At 52.6% G+C, this 20,796-nt stretch overlaps 1 long non-coding RNA gene across 2 annotated transcripts in view; it reads right to left on the bottom strand.

Annotated features, from left to right (window-relative positions):
* Positions 1 to 4,645: 4,645 nt before the first annotated feature.
* LOC127492798 (uncharacterized) overlaps positions 4,646 to 20,796 on the bottom strand; it is a 24,094-nt gene continuing 7,943 nt past the window's right edge. Inside the window, exons 2-4 of one of the 2 annotated variants that reach the window (XR_007922574.2) lie at positions 20,169 to 20,336; positions 13,037 to 13,178; positions 4,646 to 12,657 (exon numbers count right to left, since the gene is read on the bottom strand). This is a non-coding gene — a long non-coding RNA (uncharacterized lncRNA). The remainder of the gene's footprint in view (positions 12,658 to 13,036; positions 13,179 to 20,168; positions 20,337 to 20,796) is intronic. The other variant, XR_011381836.1, reaches the window with a different exon arrangement.

Here is a 20,796-nt window from a genome sequence, read left to right as displayed (position 1 = left end):
AGGTGGCTGTCTGGAATCCTCATCTCTCACCCACACTCCCCTCACTGTCCTTGTACCCGCAGTGTCACTGGGACAGGTGATGGGGGGGTGGGAGGGCCCATCCCCGGGTGGGAGGGCCCATCCCTGCCACCTTCACTTCCTCCCCGGACCTCCTCAGTGGACAAACACAGAAAGTGTCCTCTCCCTGGGGCCCGTGCTGCCTCTGCAGCTGTCTCTGTGTTGGGTTCCGCCCCTGCCCTCCCAGGAAGGATCCTTTTGTTTTTCCTGGGCCCCTGGCTGGCTCAGGGCCCAATCTGGCTGTGCTTTTGTCTCTGCAGCCCCAGTGCCACAGCCAGGGTCAGGCGTGGGCGCTGGGATTGCTTCCTTGTGTCTGGGGCAACTCCTGATCTCTGGGGCTTTGTTGGGAGACCTGGGACGAGCCCAGTCTCTGCACACACGGCGCCTGTCTCACCCTCCTCCCACTCTGAGAAACACCCTAAGCGTCACTCATCCCCCAAGCCCTGTCATGAATATACGTCATTTTGGCAGGCTGCCCGCCTCCAGCTGGCCAGGCTGATAGGAAAGGGTGGGGAGCAGCCCTGACTCCAGGGTCAGCCCTCAGAGGGGGGCTCCGGCTGCACACTCCATGCAGTTCCAGCTTCCTGCTCAGAGCTCAGGTCTGGGGGGGGTTGCTGGAAAGGCATTAGCTGGCCTTAGACTTCACCCGGGTCGTGGCCGAAGCAGGAAGAGGAGGAGGAGGAGAGGGCACAGTGGCCTTGCTGGAGGAAGCATGAGACTGAGCTGCTCCCAGTGGGCCCCGGCCAGCCCTCCACATCCCCCTCTGGCACCAGACCCCACAGGCCAAGTGAAAGGCTGGAGCTGGGAGGGACCAGGCGCCGTGGCCGCAGGTCAGTTGAGCCTGGTCACAGTGGAAAGAAGCCGACATCAGCCACCCTGGACACCCCACACAACAGGAAGGCAGCTGACCCACACCCTAGATGTCCGGCTTCTCCTCCAGGGTCACGCTGGTGCTGTCTTGGGGCAGCAAGGACCGTAGAAGTCAGAGGGATGCCTGCCTTGATCCAGGAGGCTGTTCCCCAGAGGCCTTGGCCGATGGTTGTGAAGTGGGCAGTGAATACACTGATTTCCCATCCAGGTTCTTGCCTCCTGCGGTGACAGAAGTACTAAGTGGAGACTGGTATAAACAGACATTCACACACAAGTGTGGGGGGCCCACACTGAGAGATCCCCAACATAAGTGATCCCCAACATAACTGCCCATAAACTAGAGAGAAAAAAAATACCCAGAAAATGGTGTCTATAATTGGGAGGGTCCACCTGGCTCAGCAGCGCAAGACAGCAGAGAGTGGCACGTCCCAGTGCGTTCTGCAATGGAACGGCAGAAATGGGCTGTACCCCTAACCAATGAGATAGGCACCCTGACCAAGGCCCAGCGCGGAGAGAGCTCTCTCCCACCTTCCACCTCTTTTTGTAAGGCTAGGGTATGGTGCCCCAGTTGGATATGCAAACGTGGCAGGGGTGGGGAGGCTGTGAGCACACGCCCTGGTCCTGGAAGTGACAGGTGCATCCTGGGAAGGTGGGCATATCAAATCGCCAGTTAAAGAGACAGCGTTGCATTGCAGGGGTACAAGAATTCCAGCTCGCCTGAAGTAACTGCCCGACTGCTTATCCCACGTCAGTTATAGGTCTCGGGCAGGGGTTTTGACCTCTGTCCTCCCCAGTGCTGTACCTATAAATACGATGTCTGTTGTGTGTATTTGAAAGAGTTACACACACATTCACACACGAACGGGGGGAGGGGGAGGGGAGAGGGGGTGGGGAGGGGGAGGGGAGGAGGGAGAGGGGGAAGGGAGAGGGAGAGGGAGAGGGCGAGATACACTGGTTCACTCCCCAAATGGCCACAACATCTAGGGGCTGGGCCAGGCCTAAGCCAGGAGCTTCTTCTGGGTCTCCCACATGGGTGCAGGGGCCCAAGCACTTGGGCCATCTTCTGCTCTTTCCCAAGCACATTAGCAGGGAGCTGGATCAGAAGTGGATCAGCTGAGACAAGAACCAGTGCCTGTTTGGGATGCCGGTGTTTCAGGTGGCAACTTTACCTGCTATGCCACAGCGCTGGCCCCTGTATGACACATTTTAAAAAGGGGTGTCATTTTGGGGCATGACTGATTTGCTGGTTTTCCAGCTTGGGGTATGTCAGACGCACCTGCAGCGTGGCTGGCCCCTCTTGCAGAGCCTGTGGCCAGCAGCTCCGTGCAGGCCTCACCCACTCCTGGGAGATGCTGATATGGCTATCCAGGGAAAGCTCTGGGAAAACCATTACATTTCCTGCACCAGTCTGCTACTGTGCCCTCTTGGTCGCAGCTCTGAGTGTTAGGAGCAAGGTGCACAGGGGCCTCCTCCAGCCTCTTGGGCGGCTGGCTCTGATTGCAACCCAGAGCAAACCAGGGTTCAGACATCAAACTGCAGGGAACGAGTGCGTGGCACCCCAGGGTAGAACACCCACAGGATGGCCAGCATTCCGTCATTTCTGCCTCACACGTGCATCCTGCCTGGCTCTGCTCTGCTCCCCGGCCACACCCAGAGAACAAAAGCTGTCTGCTTCCACCCCAGAGATAAGGGGCCTGGCAGGCTGCAGAATGGGAGCTATTCAGTGGCATGAGATTCTGGTGCTGATCATAAAAGAATGGCAAACATCCACAGTGTCTGTCCTGGTGGCGCAGGAGGGATTTAGATTCCCGTGGGCGACCAAGAGTGGCTTCTTTAATGCCAATGCGATTTCCCTCTGGGTATTTTTTTTTTTGAGCTAGAACTTCCGTGACTATTTCACGTGGATTCACAATCGGTTTCTTAGCATGGACCACCGGAGCACACCTCCAGGTGGCTATAAACCCGAAACACGAGCTGACAAGGTGCAAACGGTGAACTCTCACGATGCTGACTGATGGTTCACTTTCCTCCGAATCTCTTTTGCTTTCTTCCTAGGTGCACCTCTTTGTACAACGTGGTTTGAGGAACACCTGGGACAATGGATTGACACAGAAGTCTAGGAGAGCCGGATGGACTGGTTTGACCACGGTTAGCCAAGGCTTTCTTCCTACAGTGTCCCTTCTGTGAAGTCACAAAGTTACTGTTTGTATCACAGACTTCCTCAAGTGGTTACTTCTTCCCTGACAGTTCCTCTGATTAGAACAGGTGGAGTTTCTTTTTTTATTTTTAATTCATCCTCCTAATCTCTGAGTATTATTTATCTTGAATCTGCTTCATCTACTATTCAGAATGATTGCACTGATGCATACAATTTAGAAGGGAGTTGATTTAAATAAAGTTCATTTAAATTTAAATTTGGATTACTACGCTGAAAGATGGAAGGTAATGTTTGACTGCATCTCCCTATCTTTTATTTATTTAACTTTAATAAGGTTCTCAACTCATAACTGAAAGCAGTTTCATTTTTAGAAGGCCTATGCATTTTTAAAATAAAAAAGTGTTAATTTTATTTCAAAGGCAGAGAGAAAGAGAGACAGACAGGGAGAGATCTTCCATCCACTGAATCACTCACCAAATGCCTTTCAAAGCCAGGGCTTGGCCAGGCCAAAGCCAGGAGCCAGGAACTCAGTCAGGCCAGGTCTGCCGCATGGGTGGCAGGGATCCAAGTACTTGGGCCATGGTCTGCTGCCTCCCAGGAAGCTGGGTGGCAGTAGAGTAGCTGGGACTCAAACCAGGTACTCTGAGATGGGACGGGGGTGTCCCAAACAAGGACTTAACTACTGCAGCACAAGCCTGCCCTGACACAATGCATCCAGTGGTGATTAGTTTAGTAACTTTTTCAGATTATGCTTGCTGTCTAATTAGGAAATGAAACATTCGAAAGAAAGAGTTCTGGATTTATCGACAAGTTTTTGTTGTTATTCTTTTTCACCTTTCATTTGAAAGGCAGAGAGACAGAGACAGTGATAACACTGGTTCCCTCCTCAGATGCCCACAAGAGCCAGGGCTGGGCCTGGCTCAAGTAAAGAGCCCGGACGTCCACCCAGGTCTGCCACCTGCGTGCAGGAACACAAAGACTGGAGCCAGCACTGCTGCCTCCCACGCTGCACATTAGCAGGGCGCTGGGTGGGAAGCAGAGCCAGGACTTGAATCAAGGAGCTTTGATATGGGATGCAAGACTTTTTATGTATTTAAAATTGATTGATTGATTTAAAAGTCAGAGTTGCAGAGAGAGATGGACCGAGAGAGAGGAGGGAGAGATCTTCCATCCACTGGTTCATTTCCCAGATGGCTGAAATGGCCAGCGCTGGGCCAGATCAAAGCCAGAGAGAGCCAGGAGCTTCATCTGGGTCTCCCAGGTGGGAAGAAGGGACCGAAACACTTGGGCCACCCTCTGCTGCGTTCCCAGGCCATTAGCAGGGAGCTGGATTGAAAGTGGAGCAGCCGACATCCACACGGGATGCCAGCGTTGCAGGCGACAGCTTTACCGGCTCTGCCACAGCGCCAGCCCCAGGATGCTGACTCTTAATCACTGTCCAAATGCCCAGCCCCACTGCGAAGTTTAATCACCTCTGAGTCAACAGTTTAAACATGATTTTGTTTGGCACATTTTATGATTATGTTACTAAATCAGCCAACACACACACACACACACACACAATGTGCACGTGGACGATTTATTGGATTAAAACAAAACATGCTGAAAGTTTTCAAGACACATAAAAATAGTGACATTAGTAAACATCAGAGAGTAAATCTTTTTTACAAAATTTATTTATTTCTTCATCCAAAAGGCAGAGTAAGAGACAGAGAGTTCTTCCACCTGCTAGTTTCCTCCCCAGATAGCTGCAACGGCCATGGCTGGGCAAGGGAAGCAGGAGCCAAGAACCTCATCCAGGTCTCTCACATGATGGAGAATAAACCTTTCACCTCGACTCCCTGACTTCTTGGCTTCCACAGACAGCACAGAAAGTCAGTCAGTCCTCACACTGGGGAAGGTGCTGTGGTGAGCAGTTCGAGCCCCGCTACTCTGCTTCTACTTCTAGCATCCTGCTAATGCAACCTGGGAGGCACTGATGGCTCAAGCACTGGGCCCCTGCACCCAACCAGGAGGCCCAGGTGGAGTTCTTCAGCCTGGCCCAGCCCCTACTGCTGCAGGCTTCTAAAGAATGAACGAGCAGATGGAAGATCTTTCTTTTTCTCTTTCTGTCTCTCTTCCTCTCTCGGAGGCTTTGCCTTCGAGTACATGAAAGTAAATAAAAATAAATATTAAAAAAAAGCCCTCCAGTTTGCAGTCATTCCCTTGCAGAAATCATCATGAGGGACAAAAGACGTGTTGTTGCAGAATCTAATCTTGATGAACAGAAAAATGCCTGCAGTTTCAGAGTCGGCCGGGTGTGGGTGCAGGCTAACATGCTGGGAGAGTTCAGAACTTGGGCCTGGCTCAACAGACAGACGCCAGCGTGACCAAGCCGTGACGAGGCTCTCCACGGTGCACCTGAGGCTGCATGCCGGGCAGCTGATACCTGGTGGGCGGTTTCATTCTGTGGACACACTCTCCCGGAAGGATGCTACCAGTGGACATTACTGCTGGTCCTTAGACAGTATCCTGTGCATGCACATGTGTGTGTACCTGTCCGTGCGTGTGTGTGTCTGTGTGCGTGTGTGAAATAACTGGAGAAAGGCAAAGAGCTCTGCTTGGGGAGGCAGCTGGTCTCGTCCTTGAGGATGAACAGCTGGGTGCCTCTCTCAGAGCATGGCCAGCGGGCTGTGTCAGCTCCCTGCTGGCGGTGAGCTCCACCCAGGGTGTGCCGTGAGAGACCCAGAGCTGCTCGGGGAACACCACCATGCTCCTATGCAAAGCAAGAAGGAGAAACTTGAGACAAACGTCCCCTCATGTCACCAAGTCCCAACCCCATCAGATCAGCAAAAGACAGAAGAATTACTGTTCTAGAAACTGGCAGACCTTGCCTCTTATTGTCTATGCCTTCAGCTGTGTGAATGCAAGCTGGCTCTTGGAATCCTCGTTGCTATGAGAGGAAGCCATGTCCATGTCACGGCAGCACAGGGGAGCAGCCGGGAGCCGGTGTGACTGTGGAACCTGTCAGCCTGAGATTGTACCCCAGGCGTCTTCCAACTGCAGTAAAATGATTTAGCTTCTCGGTGCCCAGATTCTTCGTCTGTACGGGAAAGAGAATAGCTCCTGTCTCACGCGGTTGTTAGGGAAACAAGCTACATACAGTCTCTTTAGAGCAGTGTGCAACACTCAGGAAGTGCTTGTGAGTATCTGCCACAGTTTCAGGGTCCGACGCTACGCCACTGGATATTTAGAAATGATCAACAACTTGCATCCTTTTTCTTGATGTTTCTCAAGTTTAAGAGCCTTCAGGCATCAGAATTCTCATTGTAACTCCTTTCTGTCCCCATTTCTGCCCAAACAAGACCCCTGCCTCTAAGATGTCGTGTAGGCAGGGACACAAGCAGAAGAGTGTGAGGAAGAGGAGGAGGAAGAGGGACAGCCGGCCCGGAGCAGGGCTGAGTGGTTGGTGCCAGCCGGGCAGGCCTGGAATCACTCACACTGATGCATGAGCTTGCTTCCCTGAGCAACAACACTGATTGGACCGCTGGTGGCGTCACTGTCAGGCAGGTCCCGCCCTTCCCTCAGCTTCCACCTGTCTCACTCCTACCTTCTGGCTTCCCACCACTCCCCAACTCCCTGGTGTCCACGCAGGTGTCCTGCCAGCACCGCACACCACACCCACCCCTGCTCAGACTCAACTGCCAGAGCTTAACTCTGCCTCCCTTCTGTAAATGAAGTAATGTCTAAGTTGCATTCTATCAACAACTCACGCTTTAAAGCTCCTTACAAAACAACACAAACTCGGGTTTTCCTTTAAGGCACAGTCAAGTTCAACTCCATGGTTACAGACTACTTATTTAAGCTAGGGTCCTTAGTTTAGAACATGCACTTCTTAGAACCTTGAGTTTTAGGACCGAGAGGGCGCTCTGAGGCCACGGTAGCATTTCTGGGATGAGGAGGCTGAGTGGTGGTCAGCAGAGGGAGGTCTGTCCTGTCCCCGGGGCTGAGTGGTGGAGCTGGGCCACGACCAACGCTGACTGCCCTGAGATATTGTCACGACGCTGCGGAGGGGCCTCCCCCAGAGTCATCGCTGCCATTCTATTGCACAGGGTTCCAGAGCATGGCGGCAAGAAGAACAGTGGCGTCCCACGCAGACGGCAGCTGAGGCACAGACCTGCAGGGTTGGAATCCTGTCCTCCCCACAGAGGAGCCCATGAGCTTGGGTAAGCTACCCTGTCTGTGAGGTCACACTGGACTCAATGGCCAGTGTTGCAGTGAGTCCGCAGAGCATTCTGCTCTGTGCTGGGGACAGCATCCCTGATGGAGGCGTGGGTCACAAAAGGCATCTATGGAGTTGGAGGCTCACTAAGAGTTAGCTGTTTCTTCTGAAAGGTGCCACAGGCATCTACTGGAGTTCCCACTTCCAGCTTTGCTGAGTTGAGAATGTCTAGGGACAGCTACATGCTGGGTCCTTTGCTAAGCTCTTTCCCAGCCTTGGAGCAGAGAAACCAGAATTCTCTTCCTAACTTTTTTTTTTTTTTTTGACAGGCAGAGTGGACAGTGAGAGAGACAGAGAGAAAGGTCTTCCTTTGCCGTTGGTTCACCCTCCAATGGCCGCCGCGGCTGGCGCGCTGCAGCTGGCACACTGCACTGATCCGATGGCAGGAGCCAGGTACTTCTCCTGGTCTCCCATGGGGTGCAGGGCCCAAGCACTTGGGTCATCCTCCACTGCACTCCGGGGCCACAGCAGAGAGCTGGCCTGGAAGAGGGGCAACTGGGACAGAATCTGGCGCCCCGACTGGGACTAGAACCCGGTGTGCCGGCGCCGCAAGGCGGAGGATTAGCCTAGTGAGCCGCGGCAGCGGCCCTCTTCCTAACTCTATCCTGCCTGCACCTGAGCCCAAGCTAGCACGACCCCAGCTCTGCAGCTCTGGGCATGGGTAGGGACCTGGGCAGAGCTGGTTCTTGGCAACCTCAGTGTTCGGAATGCTTGTGAAAGACGAATGCAGCCGCATCTCTACAATTCTGATATACAGAAGTGGCTTAAAGGCTTCATCCAGTTGTGACCGCATTTGCTGTGAAATGACGGTGATAAAGGGGTGTGTTAATGTCCCCCCAAGCCAGCCTCTGACATCACCATGAATGACATGGCAAATGAGCAGGGTGGCAGAGCCAGGGGTCTGACCCAGTGGGCACCACCACTGGAATCCAGTCTTAGCAGCTGGGGGAGGGTGGCGTCCATGCTCAGCATGGAACTCGGGTGGGCGTTCGGCCTAATGGCTAAGACACTGCTTACGCACCCTGCATCTCACATCAGAGTACCTGGGTTTCACACCTCCCTCTGGCTCCTGACTCCAGCTTCCTGCTAACGCAGACCGGGGGAAGCAGCAACCATCTTGGTCCCTGCCACCCAGGAGGGAGATCTGGATGGAGTTCCTGGATCCTGGCTCCGGCCTGGCCCAGCCCTGCCTGCTGCAGGCATTTGGGAGCTCTCTTTCAATGGGCTTAGTCCCGTGTACACGAGTGTGACTGTGTCATTTTTACTTGAGACACCCTGGGCTGGAGCCGTCTGCACTGTAATGATTACACAAGAGATGACTTCAGAGCTCTTGAAGGCAGACACCCTGAACTTGACCTTTGACCTACAGCCCAGCTTAGAAAGCAGTGCTCTAGAGGCTAGCACTGTGGCATACCAGGTTAGGCCTCCGCCTGTGGTGCCAGCATCCCAGATGGTCGCTGGTTCATGCGCTGGCTGCTACACTTCTGATCCAGCACGGTGCTAACCTGACGGAAAGCAGCAGACGATGGCCCAAGTGCTTGGGCCTCTGCACCCACGTGGGAGACCTGGAGGAAGCTCCTGGCTCCTGACTTGAGACCTGCCCCGTTCTGGCCCTTTTGGCCATTTAAGGGAATGAACCAGCAGATAGAAGCTCTCCCCCCGTCTCTCCCTAACTCTGCCTTTCAAACAAATAAAAACAACACAAAAACAACAAAGCAACGCTCTAGAGCATGGACACTCCTGAGGAAGCTTTCATCACTCAATCACAATCCGCCCAGACGGAGCCTCAGCCTCCATTCAACGTGGTGGGATCGCTGCTCGGCCTTTTGGCTAAGATCAAGTCTAACTCAGTGTGGTGGTTAGCTCAGCAGTCCTGGACTTGGGAGTGCTGGTGTTAAGGTCTTGTTTTGCCACCTGTTCTTCAGAGTGGCACAGATTAATGAGATAATGTCTCTGAATCATTCTACATCCTGATGCGGAAGCTCTCATGTGTGAGTTATAGTTGTTGTCCTGCTAATCTCGAATGATCTGAGGCAGGCGTTCACGTAGGTACCCAAGTAAGAATGGAGAGTCCGTGCAGCTTCTCATGACGTCCAGGGATCCGCTGAGTCTCTAACTGGACCTTGAGCTTTTCACTCCACAGGCGCCGCCTTCCGTTTCTGGTCAGGCTCTGCCTTCTCCACGTCTCGTCACCTATCTCTACTTTTTTCTCTTTATGTCCCCCTGGAGACTTGTCTGACTGGTCTTTGGTTCTTGCCTGATGACTGCAGAATGACAACCAAGTCTGCGGCAAATTCCTGGCACACAGTTCCGGAGACACAGCAGTACGCACGGGTCGTTAGTGTGGACTTTGCTGTTCAAAAGCCCTTCACAGTTAGGAAAACGGAAGGCGACTCTGTCCTTCCTTGCCAGGGTCCTGGCTTGCCTTCTTGGCTCTCGGCGGCTGGACTTCCTTTACAAGCCTGAAATAACCTTCCCCTGACACGGAGGTCGCTCCTGGAGCCGAAGCGCGGCCTGATGTATTTCTGTTTGTTGTTTCCAAGTCTGTTTGACCAACACAGTCCGTGTTATCCAAACTGTTCCTGGGCCTCAGCGCTGGCTTCTGGCACGGGGGCTGTGGAGCAGGCAGAGAGCGCTCGCTCTGAGCCAGCGCCCTGCGTTCCTGCCCACGTCTGTTTACAAGCACATCCGCCTGCGATGGCTCAGGATTAATCACGGCTTGTGATTGTCTGGAGACAATTGCGCCGTCTCCTCCCTGAGCCTTTTCAAAGAACCGCGACTGACACACGCACCCGAGGTACCACGCGCTGACATAAACCCCCTTGGCCAAGAACACGAAGTCCCTTCACCCACGCTTAGTATTTTACTGACCAACCCCCACTGAAAAGCCTCGGGTTCTTAATAAAAATGTCAGCGATGCTGTATGTTTTTTCCCAGTCTCTTCCCCTTTCTTTGTAATCCCACGCTTAACCCCTTCTGACCCAGTGGGATTTCCCAGTCCCCAGTGGTCTCTCGTGCTGGGGTCCTGGCTGACCTCCAGGACCTGCTGATGACACGCGGTGGAAGGACAGCGTGGGGCTGGGGGCGGCGGTCTTGGCCAGAAGCCGGCCCGCGCTGCCGGAGAAGCACCAATCGCTCACAAAGGCTCCTCGGTTACTTCCGCTCCGGCCCCATCCTGCCACCCTCCACTTAGTCCTTGTTCCCGTCCCCACCACACTGGCTTCCTTGTCTTTGCTAGGATGCTCTGCTCCACCAGCCGCACTCTGGCTTCTAAAGAGAACCCCGGAGGCTGGCGCTGTGGCGTAGTGGGTAAAGCCACCGCCTGCAACACCGGCACCCCATATGGACCCCACTGCCCCACTTCCCATCCAGCTTCCTGCTGATGTACCTGGGGAAGCAGCGGAGGAGGGCCCAAGTGCTCGGTCCCCCGCACCCCACGTGGGAGACTTGGAAGAAGCTCCTGGCTTCCGACAGGCCAGCCCTGGCTGTTACAGCCATTTGGGGAAGGAATCAGCAGATGGAAGATCTCTCTCTCTCTGTAACTCAGTATTTCACATGAATAAAAGAAATATTTTTAAAAAATTAGAAAAAAAGAAAAAGAAAACTCGGAGATTCAGTAAGCAAGACAAAAACCCCAGTCAGGGCTCTGAGGGAGGGGACAGAGGAGAGAGAGGCTGAGCAGGTTGCTGGTGGGTGGCACAGGGTGGGGGGGCTGCCCTCAGCCCTCCTGAGCTCCTCTTCCTCCCTTAGCCAGCCCCAGGCCAGGGCTTGGCCAAGGCAGGACTCAGAAGGCCGTGGGAGGCCAGTGTGGGTCTGCCTGGGTGGTTTCTGGCTGGGCACCCTGCACGTCTGAGCACTTTGCCTGGTGGAGATGGAACAGGTTGGCTTCTCCTCTTCCCTCTAGCACACTCAGTGTGAGGCCAGAGACTGAGAAAGCTGCAGGTGCACATGGCTCCTTCCACAAGGGAGCACCTTTGCAACTCTCAGGTGGGTGTGCACCCACTGAACGGCCCTGCTGCCCACTCTCGCCAGGCTCCATGCGCCGTGGATGGCAGAGAGCCCGTGACACCCAGCCTTGGAGAGCTGGAAGGTTCTGTCATTTTATAAGTAGACACTCTAAGATAAGCATTTTATAAATCTTGTTTTTTAACTGCTAAAGCAACAGATCAGCAGTAAAGGCCTGGTTGAGTCATTCGTGCACGTGTGAGATGTTGAGAAGCCCAGGCGTTCTCCACTCCACCTGTCCTCCGCGATTAGCCTACTGCCTCCCGGGCCCTGCATCTGGTCCCCAGCGGCGGGACTCCAACACCTGTTTTTAATATGCCCCTCAGATTCTCTGAGAAGCTCTGGTAGAGGTAATTTACTCCTTCACCAGTCCCCTTAGGAAGACATCCTTCATGGTCACGTCTCCCTCTGAGCCCCAGAAGCAGTCCCTGGGCCTAACCCTGGCAGTCTTCACTCACCCCAAACACTCGAACCTCAGCCACACGCACACACGCGTGCCTGCAGCCCCAACACTGTGGTGTGGTGCTTGCATGTTCTCAGAACCACACATGCGGGAGTTACTGTGCATGTATCGTTCTGAAACGCGTCTCCTGCTCCAGATTTGCTTGCTGGTACACGCAGCCTTAGCTCCTTTTCACTACTAGATGGTATTTATCACAGAAGCATTAAAACACTTTTGAGCGAGCCCGTGCTGGTGCTGTTTCAATAAAGCTGCCCAATTATGGAATGTTCAAGCTGCTCAGAAGTTTTCTTTTCAACTTTTATTTACTGGAAAAGCAGAGTGAGAGAGAGAGAGAAAGAGGGAGAGACACAGAGCTCTTCCATTTGTGGTTCACTCTCCAAATGTCCGCAACAGCTGGGGTTGGGTCAGGCCAACTTCAGGAGACTAGAATTCCAGCCAGGTCTTCCACATGGGTGGCAGGGACCCAATTACTTGGTAAACACCTCCTGCATCAGCAGGAAGCTGGATTGGAAGCGAAGCTGGGACTCGCTCTCAGGCACTGATAGGGGATGCAGGCGTCCTGAGGGGTAACTTAACCCACTGCACCCCAGCGCTTGTTCCGCTGCAATATGTTAATGTGTCTAACGTTATCCTCTATTGATTTACTAGAAAGGCAGAGAGAGAGAGAGAGAGAGAGAGGGAGAGAGAGAGGCACCTTCGATCTGCTGGTTCACTCCCCAAATGGCTACAGCCAGGGCTTGGTCAGGCCGAAGCCAGGAGCTTCTTCTGGGCCTCCCACGTGGGTGCAGGGGTCCAAGCACTTGCGCCATCTTCTACTGTTTTCCCAGGCACTTTATCAGCGAGCTGGATCAAAAGTGGAACAACTGGGACTCGAACCAGCACCCATAAGGGATGCTGGCATTTCAGGTGCCGACCTCTATGTTTATCCTTCAACAAAGCATACATGTCTGACTAGTGATAACCCCACGATACCTCAATCTAGATGTCTTTTTTAGCATGATGGACTTCTTTCTATGCTTCTATATACCAAAGTGAGTATTCTACATAGTTTTCCTTCATGTTTGTTTATCATGACTTACCTAGATCTACCTCTAGTATTTACACTTAGTATTCTGGGGGGACTAGATAAGGAGGACGTGGAAGTGTGCTCACTTCTTAGGATAAGTGTGCAGGAGCACAATGATTGAATCTAAGGCTGGGAACAGTTGTGTGGTCTCAGTACCTTTTGTCATACTGTTGTCCAGACTCCCATTTCCATCTCGAGGTGGGGACAATGAAACAGCAGTCCTGCTTCTGGAGGAGTCATGACCTTGTTTCCAAACTCTGGGCAAATCCAGTACTGAAACAGATTCCTGTAATCAAATCTGTGGAAATACAGACAAGTGTGCAAAGGTGGGTGAGATAGCAGATAGACAAGGGATAGCAAATGCCTTTGCTAATCAACTGATTCCAGATTTAATAATTTAAAAAAATCCCCATTATGTTGCTTGATCATGTCACTAACTTCAGTCTTCTCAGCTGTGAAATGGGAGCATAAGAGGAAGAATAACAGGGAGTCACACAGCAGGGTGTGTCATCCCTTCCCTGGGCAAGGCTTTGTTTGAGACACTCTGCAGATACTGGTGTTTAATCTTCAGACCTGCAGGACAGACACCATATGGATGATCAGCCCTCTGACATGCAGCCGAGGCACTGACACACAGAGGGGTTGCTCGACTTGTCCAGGGTCACAGCCGGCAAATGGTAGGGTGAGCCACAGCTCAGACAGTCTGGCTCCAGAGTTTATGCCCATAATCATTATACAAACAGGACAGTTCCTATATAAAACTATGTGTACACATAGAGAACACCCAGTGAATGCTGTTATTACTGTGATGCATTTTTAAAAATATTTATTTATTTGAAAGGCAGAGTTACAGAGGGAGAGGGAGAGACACGGAGTTCTTCCATCCATGGGTTCTCTCCCCAGATGGCTGCAATGGGTAGGGCTGGACCAGGCCAAAGTCAGGAGCTTCATTTGGGTCTCACACATGGGTGCCAGGGACCCAAGCACTTGGTCCGTCTCCTGCTGCCTTCATAGGCACATTAGCAGGCGGCTGGATGGGAAGTGGAGCAGTCGAGACTTGAATCTGTGCTCATATGGGATGCTGGCGTCACAGGCAGTGGCTTAACCCACCATGTCACAACACCAGGCTCTATTATCATGTATTTTTAAAAGCTGCCTGAACTAGGATAGGGCTGCTGGCAGAATGGATTTAGAAGCTATCAAAGACAAACAAGAGTCAAGCCGTGGAAGTTCCCGCCTAATTCTGGCTCAGTTGCAGGGGGGTGCAGGAACAGGGAGCGGCAGCAGGACTCCTGTCAAGAATGGTGCAGAGCCTTCTCACAGGTTGAGTGGAACAACCTCAAGTCTCCTTCCAGCTGTGAGGCTCTGTGGTTCTGGGCCAGTCTTGTTCTTTTTCCACATGGGAAAGCCTTGTTTGTTTTCTTAACATCAGGTCCAGTTTATGGACTTGGTTACTGCTGTTTGCGTTTCAACTGTCCGCATCACCGGCTGATGAGAACGTGACCGCGTGGTTTGTGCAAGCCGGCGGAAGTCTCTTGTGCTGTAATGGCTGGGCTGTTACCACACCTGGCATCGCGATGGCGGGAGCTGGGGAAATGGCCCACCTGCTCAGCCCGCCAGCCAGGACTCCAGGCTGTCACCTTTGTCCGGAGAAGGTGCAGGCCTGCGAGGTCATCACACGGGGATCAAAGTTCACACCGCCAGGATGTGACTGCCGGTGGGAGCAGAGGCGGTCGGCAGGGGCGTGCTGAGCATTGGGGAAGCCCGGGCTGATCCAGGATTTTGCCTCCCTCTGCAGTTCTCTCTGGCAATCGCTGTCTTTACCTTCATGTTCCAAGCAAGCCCTGGAGACGATGCATAGTTTTTGGTCACCCTTGGGTCGATGCCGTAGAAGGGGAGGCTTGAAGGGTGTAGTGAGCTCCAGTACAGAGATGCTGGTGACGGGACTTGTATGGAGCCCACCAGACTGGCTCAGGAAGCATGTTCGTCTCAGCCGTGTCTTATGTTTTTGTCTTGGGTGCAATGTTTTAGTTTTCTGGATGTGTAGTTACTATGGAGATGGATGAAAATAGGAGTTTTGGGGGTCAAATTGTCAATAAATTTAGCCTACAGAAATAGGAGGCAGAGTCAGAGGGAAGGCCAGACAATGGCTTTTGAGAGAGTATTAGGAGATTTCACCCATAATGTGGTAGGGACGGAGGGGACCACGAAGGCCAAGCGCACCAGACATCAGATTCCCCTGGGTCTAAAGACAAGTGATTTATGGGGCTGGCGTTGTGGGGCAGCAGGTTAAGCTGCCGCCTGCAATGCCAGCGTTCTATTAGGAGTACTGGCTTGAATCCCTGCTGCTCCACTTCCAATCCAGCTCCCTGCTAATGCACCTGGGAAGGCAGCAGAAGATGGCCCAAGTGTTGGGCTCCTGTCACCCATGTGGGAGACCTGGGTGGCGTTCCTGGCTCCTGGCTTCAGCCTGGCTCTGCCCTGACCATTGTGGCCATTTTGGGAGTGAACCAAATGCATGGAACACCTCTTTCTCTCTCATCTCTCTCACTTTCTCTTTCAAATAAATAAATCTTTAAAAGAGAAAAAAAAATAAAGATCAGTAACTTGAAATGACCGGTGTGCATCACCATAGCTGGAACGCTGTCTTGATTCCTAAGGAGAACAATCTTTGTTTCAGTGGGACCGGTCTCTGACATGTTAGTAGCAACTCTCCTCAAACAGTGATTTCACCCTGCAGGTCACATATTTGTGTATTCTGTGTTTAACTTAGACACCTTGTAATGCAAATTTAAATAATGACAAATTTGCTTTGCAACCTGACCAGCTCATCAACGATGATGAGCGTGCATTTGGAACATGTTGTTTTGGAACTTCAAAGCAAGAGACAAACTGTCAATCATGACAGCATCAATTTCCCTGTGTTACTCATCAGGAACACAGCAGGATGGGCCAGGTCTCTGGTCACTTGGGACACTTGCATTAGAGGCCCCAGGACGCCAAGGACATCAGTGGGCGGTCAGAGTCACTGATTTTCATAATGGAAGCCGCGTAACCAATGTATGTGTATGTGTTTTCATACATAAAATAAATATGGAAAGATTGGCTTGGACTCAAAATAGTCCAGGTAAGCTTGTAGGACCAGATACCAAAAGAATGAGCTCATATTGTGGATTTTCAAAACAGAGAGATTCTTTTTCATTATGTCTATGTAAGAGTAAAGTCAACCTTTGGTTCAGATAATGCAAGCAGACTTAACTCTGAAGGGAGTTGACAAAGCTGGTCGAGAAATAAACACTGTGTGTTATAGCCAAGTACAAATGTCAGTTTATGATTTCATTTTTTGAAAAGATTTATTTGAAAGGCAGAAACACATAAACACACACACACAGAGAGAGAGAGAGAGAGAGAGAGAGAGAGAGAGAGAGAGAGATCTATCGTTTGCTGGTTCACTCCCCAAATGGTCACAACAGCCGGGGCTGGGCCAGGCTGAAGCCAGGGGCCCATATGGGATGCTGGTGCTACAGGCAGGGTCTTAACCTGCTGCACCACAGTGCTGAGCCCTGTGATTTTATTCTTTTTATTTTATTTATTTTTTTATTTTTTGACAGGCAGAGTGGACAGTGAGAGAGAGAGACAGAGAGAAAGGTCTTCCTTTGCCGTTGGTTCACCCTCCAATGGCCGCCGCGGCCGGCGCGCTGCGGCAGGTGCACCGTGCTGATCCGATGGCAGGAGCCAGGTACTTATCCTGGTCTCCCATGGGGTGCAGGGCCCAAGCACCTGGGCCATCCTCCACTGCACTCCCTGGCCACAGCAGAGAGCTGGCCTGGAAGAGGGGCAACCGGGACAGAATCCGGCGCCCCGACCGGGACTAGAACCCGGTGTGCTGGCGCCGCTAGGTGGAGGATTAGCCTAGTGAGCCGCGGCGCCGGCCTGTGATTTTATTCTTAAAATATACTTTGCTATAGAGATGGCATAGTTATAGGCATTGGATGTGAAAATTATTTGACAGATCCTATTTTGTGCAACATCAAAAAAAATATATCCTGGGCAAGCCAGCATATTTATCATTTGTAAAGAAATTGAATGTGGATGGGGCTGGCGCTGCGGTGCAGTGGGTACAGCTGCCGCCTGCAGCGTTGGCATCCCATATGGATGCTGTTTCGAGACCCGGCTGCTCCACTTCTGATCCAGCTCTCTGTGATGGCCTGGGAAAGCAGTAGAGGATGGCCCAAACCCTTGGGCCCCTGCACCCACATGGGAGACATGGAGGAGGCTCCTGGCTCCTGGCTTCAGATTGGCACAGCTGCTGCAGCCATCTGGGGAGTGGGCCACCCAATAGAAGACCTCTCTCTCTGTCTCTGCCTCTCTGTAACTGCCTTTCAAATAAACAAACGAAAAAGATTGTATGTGGAATATTCTTCTGGCAGATGACAAACTAATGACTTTTCTATAGACCAAGAGGCTGACCTTGGGATCTTCCTGCTCATGGCAGAGCCTGGGAGCAGGGACCAGGTGCTTCATCCACAAGGAGAGAAGCCGTCCCTCCCATGTGCTGGGGAAGGAAGTGCCGGGAGCAGCTTCATGTAAGTCTCCTGCTGTTCCGAGTCCTTGTAGACATCTTTTCCTTGCCTCTGATACCTTCTGTCACGGGAAGCCCTGCCAAGGCCTTACTTGAGAGAATTTTTTTTTTTTTTTTTAATGCAGAAAGAGCTGCCTACAGCTGTGATGAGTGTGGAAGTCCTGCTGTTCTCCAGTGGAGCCCTGTGGGTCAAGGCCAGCAGAGGTGACTCCTGTGAGGTAGCACCTGCGTGCTGAGGACAGAGCTGTGGTGAAGGGGAATCCAGCTGATGCCTTCTGGGGCCAACACTGCCTCATCGCTCCCCCGTGGCCTTGCCCACAGTCAGTGCCCAATGGGAGCCCTGTGCTACCCAATGCGGAGGGGTATCTCTCACCCTGCTTCCTGAAATAGGAGGCACAAATTCCTCTGCGAATGGACCTTCTAAGGTGGGGGCAGGGTGGGGTGGAGTCTGCCTGCGCACACACTCAGATTACTCCAGTGAATGCGCCGACTGTACCCCACTGGCAGGACCGCAGGCCTGAGACGGATGTCACGGACTTCAGACACCCACCCTTCTGCCTTTGCACATGGAGGGCTCAGCCTGTGAGCCACGGGACCAAGGAGCAGCCAGTGATCAGGGGAGCGGGGCCGCCTGACTCGGCGGGCACTGAGCAGCCCCGGTGAGCAAGCCTGTAGCCAGGGAGATCTGCGCTGCTGTGAGGCTGTCTCCAGCAAACAGTGCCAAGCCTTCATACTGTCCCACAAAGCAATGGGGCGCCTCGCAGCTTGTCCTTATTGGGATGCATCCTTGGGCGAACTCCCCGACTTAACCCTGCACCTTCCACCGTTGGCGGACCTCACACTTTGAGGAAGCGAGGCGTGAAGCCCCGTGTTCTCAGGCCCACGTTGAGAGGTAATCCCCTTCCTAGAGTGGTCGTTACCCAGCCTGACGACTGGACAGCCGGGAGTCTGTTTCATGGAAGACCTGTACAGTGTCCTCCAAAGGCGGCTGCTCATAGAAAGGAAACCCTCACGACTCTTTCTTTCATTTGCCCTGCTATGTCTTGTGTGGTTACAGTCGATTTACACCAAGCCAGGAATGTTCTGGAGGCAAGGACAGACAAAAAGAAACACTTCATTATTCGCAGCCTGCAAGAAGAACATGGCATGCTGGCCCTGCTCGCCTTAAATACACGGAGGTTAAGAATGCAGAATGGCTCCGGGAGAGCTGTAAGGCAGTCAGCGTCTTAGGAAACTCATCTCCACTCTGCCTTCCAGGCATTTTTCATAGTTCTTCCATTCGAGAAAATGCTGTTTCCCTTCTGGTCGGTATCTGTTGTAAAACATGCTCTTGGAAGAGTGTGATGTTGGTTATTTCCAGTTTAACTTACGCATTTAGTTACTCAGTAAATATTTCTTGAGCAACTAGTATGCATCAGTCACTAGGCCAGAAGTTTCCATGCAGCAGGGAGAAAAAAACAAGCAGGCATGGCTGATGTGTTCTTTAAGCTTAGACTACTGAGAGACAATATAACAGTATGGTTGTACAGCAGGTCATGACCTGACAGGGAGGGGGTATGCCAAGTGCTGGAAGAGGAGGGAGTGGACCTCTTTTCTGTCTACAAAAATCCAGAAGGCCTCCCTGGGAAACAAAGGCTGGAGTTGAAGGAGGTGGGGTTGTTAGGAAGAGAAAGAAGGGCATCAGAACGGCCTGTGGTGTGCAGGGGCAGCTGTGATATGCACAGACATCTGCTTGATCTGGCGCACAGGTTTGGCTGCGCTTAGAAGGGATTAGGTAGACTGACTGGAGAGTTGCTTCGAAACAAAGCTGCACTGAGGAGGTGGAGGCCGGGAGTTCTGACCCATGGAGGTGAGGACAGAGAGCTGTCAGGTCAGCTCTGAGTTACTGTAGCAAAGCAGCCGGGGCAGACTGCTCACGAAGCAGAGAGCTCTAAGCAGCACAGTTTGGAGGTGCCAGGGCTTAGTGCTGCACTGGCTGTGTTACACTGCGGCAGGCAGTGACGCTGGGAGCCCGTGTCAGAGGGAGCGGCACGAGGCTGAGCTGGGGCAGAGACAGAACCACCAGGGGGTGCAGGAGAATCACCTGTACACCCACTGATGTGAGGGCCTCCCAGCAGTCTCCACCTCCCCAAGGCCCCAGCATCCCCCAGCAGTGCCACCTGTGGCCCAAGCCTTGGGTCACAGGGGACCTCAACGGTGGGCGTGATCCAGTCATTTCCCAACTACAGGGAGGCATCTGGGTCCCGGACTTGCTCAGCAGGAGGGCTAGATCACTGAGACTGGGCCACAGAAAGACGCAAGGTGTGGCGTTCTGATGGATGCCGGGGATGGGGAGAACATGAATTTTTGTTAAGCTTGGGTACCTCTGAGGGTCCCAGGAGGACCAGGCGCTTTGACAGTTGTCCAACCAAGCTTGGAACCTGGGGAGGCAGATGCTTGGGTGTGGACAAGAACATCCGTCATAGTACATGAATGGCCAGGCAGAAACTGAACCAAGGAGCGGGCACCTGGGAAGGGATGAGCCTTTTACTCCTCGTCCCTGAGCATGCAGCGGATCACTCGGATTCTTGGTCAGAATCTTGGAGACTGCAGAGCAGGTAGACAGACTTAGGAATATGGGCAGAGACACATGATACCACAAAGGACTGATGAAAAGTTAACCCAAAAGACACGACACCTATTATAAAAATCCTTAAGAAAACTCACCTTTCAACAGTGTGTGTGGGAGGCAGAGTGCACGTGGGGACCAAGTGGCCAAGTAGATCATCAGGTTGGCTTCCTGTTGCTGGGGATAAGTTAGTCCCCTGGAAAGCTGTGCCTCATTTCAGGGGTGTCTCCCTCCAGGGTAGACAATCAAGTCTCTAAGAGGCCTTTCTACATAAACAGGAGGAAAACAAGTTAATGGTTGGTGGTGGGTATTGGGTGATGTCTGCATCCCATATCACAGTGCTTGGTTCAAGTCCCAGATCCTCCACTTCTGACCCAGCTCCCTGCTGCCCTGGGAGGCAGCAGACAATAGCTCAAGTACTTATGTCTCTGCCATCCCTGTGGAAGACCTGGATGGAGTTCCAGACTCCTGGCTTCAGCCTGGATTACTCTCAGCTGTTGCAGGCATTGGGGGGGAGGGGGTGTTGAACCAGTAGAAGGAAGCTCTGTCTCTATCCTTGTCTCTGCCTTTTAAATAAGATGAAAAAAAAAAAAATTTCAATAGCTGGAGCAGTTTATGAGCCGGCCGGAGCCTGCAGAGCCGTCTGCAGACTTCTCCAGGTGACTTGGAGAACCTCGCGCTGGGCTGGGGGCGGCGGCCTGCCGGGCTTCCCTGGAGCACAGCTCA

This window comes from Oryctolagus cuniculus, chromosome 14, assembly GCF_964237555.1.
Source record: "Oryctolagus cuniculus chromosome 14, mOryCun1.1, whole genome shotgun sequence".
In the NCBI taxonomy this organism is placed as follows: Eukaryota; Metazoa; Chordata; class Mammalia; order Lagomorpha; family Leporidae; genus Oryctolagus; species Oryctolagus cuniculus.
This window is presented reverse-complemented; position numbering and strand designations above follow the sequence as displayed.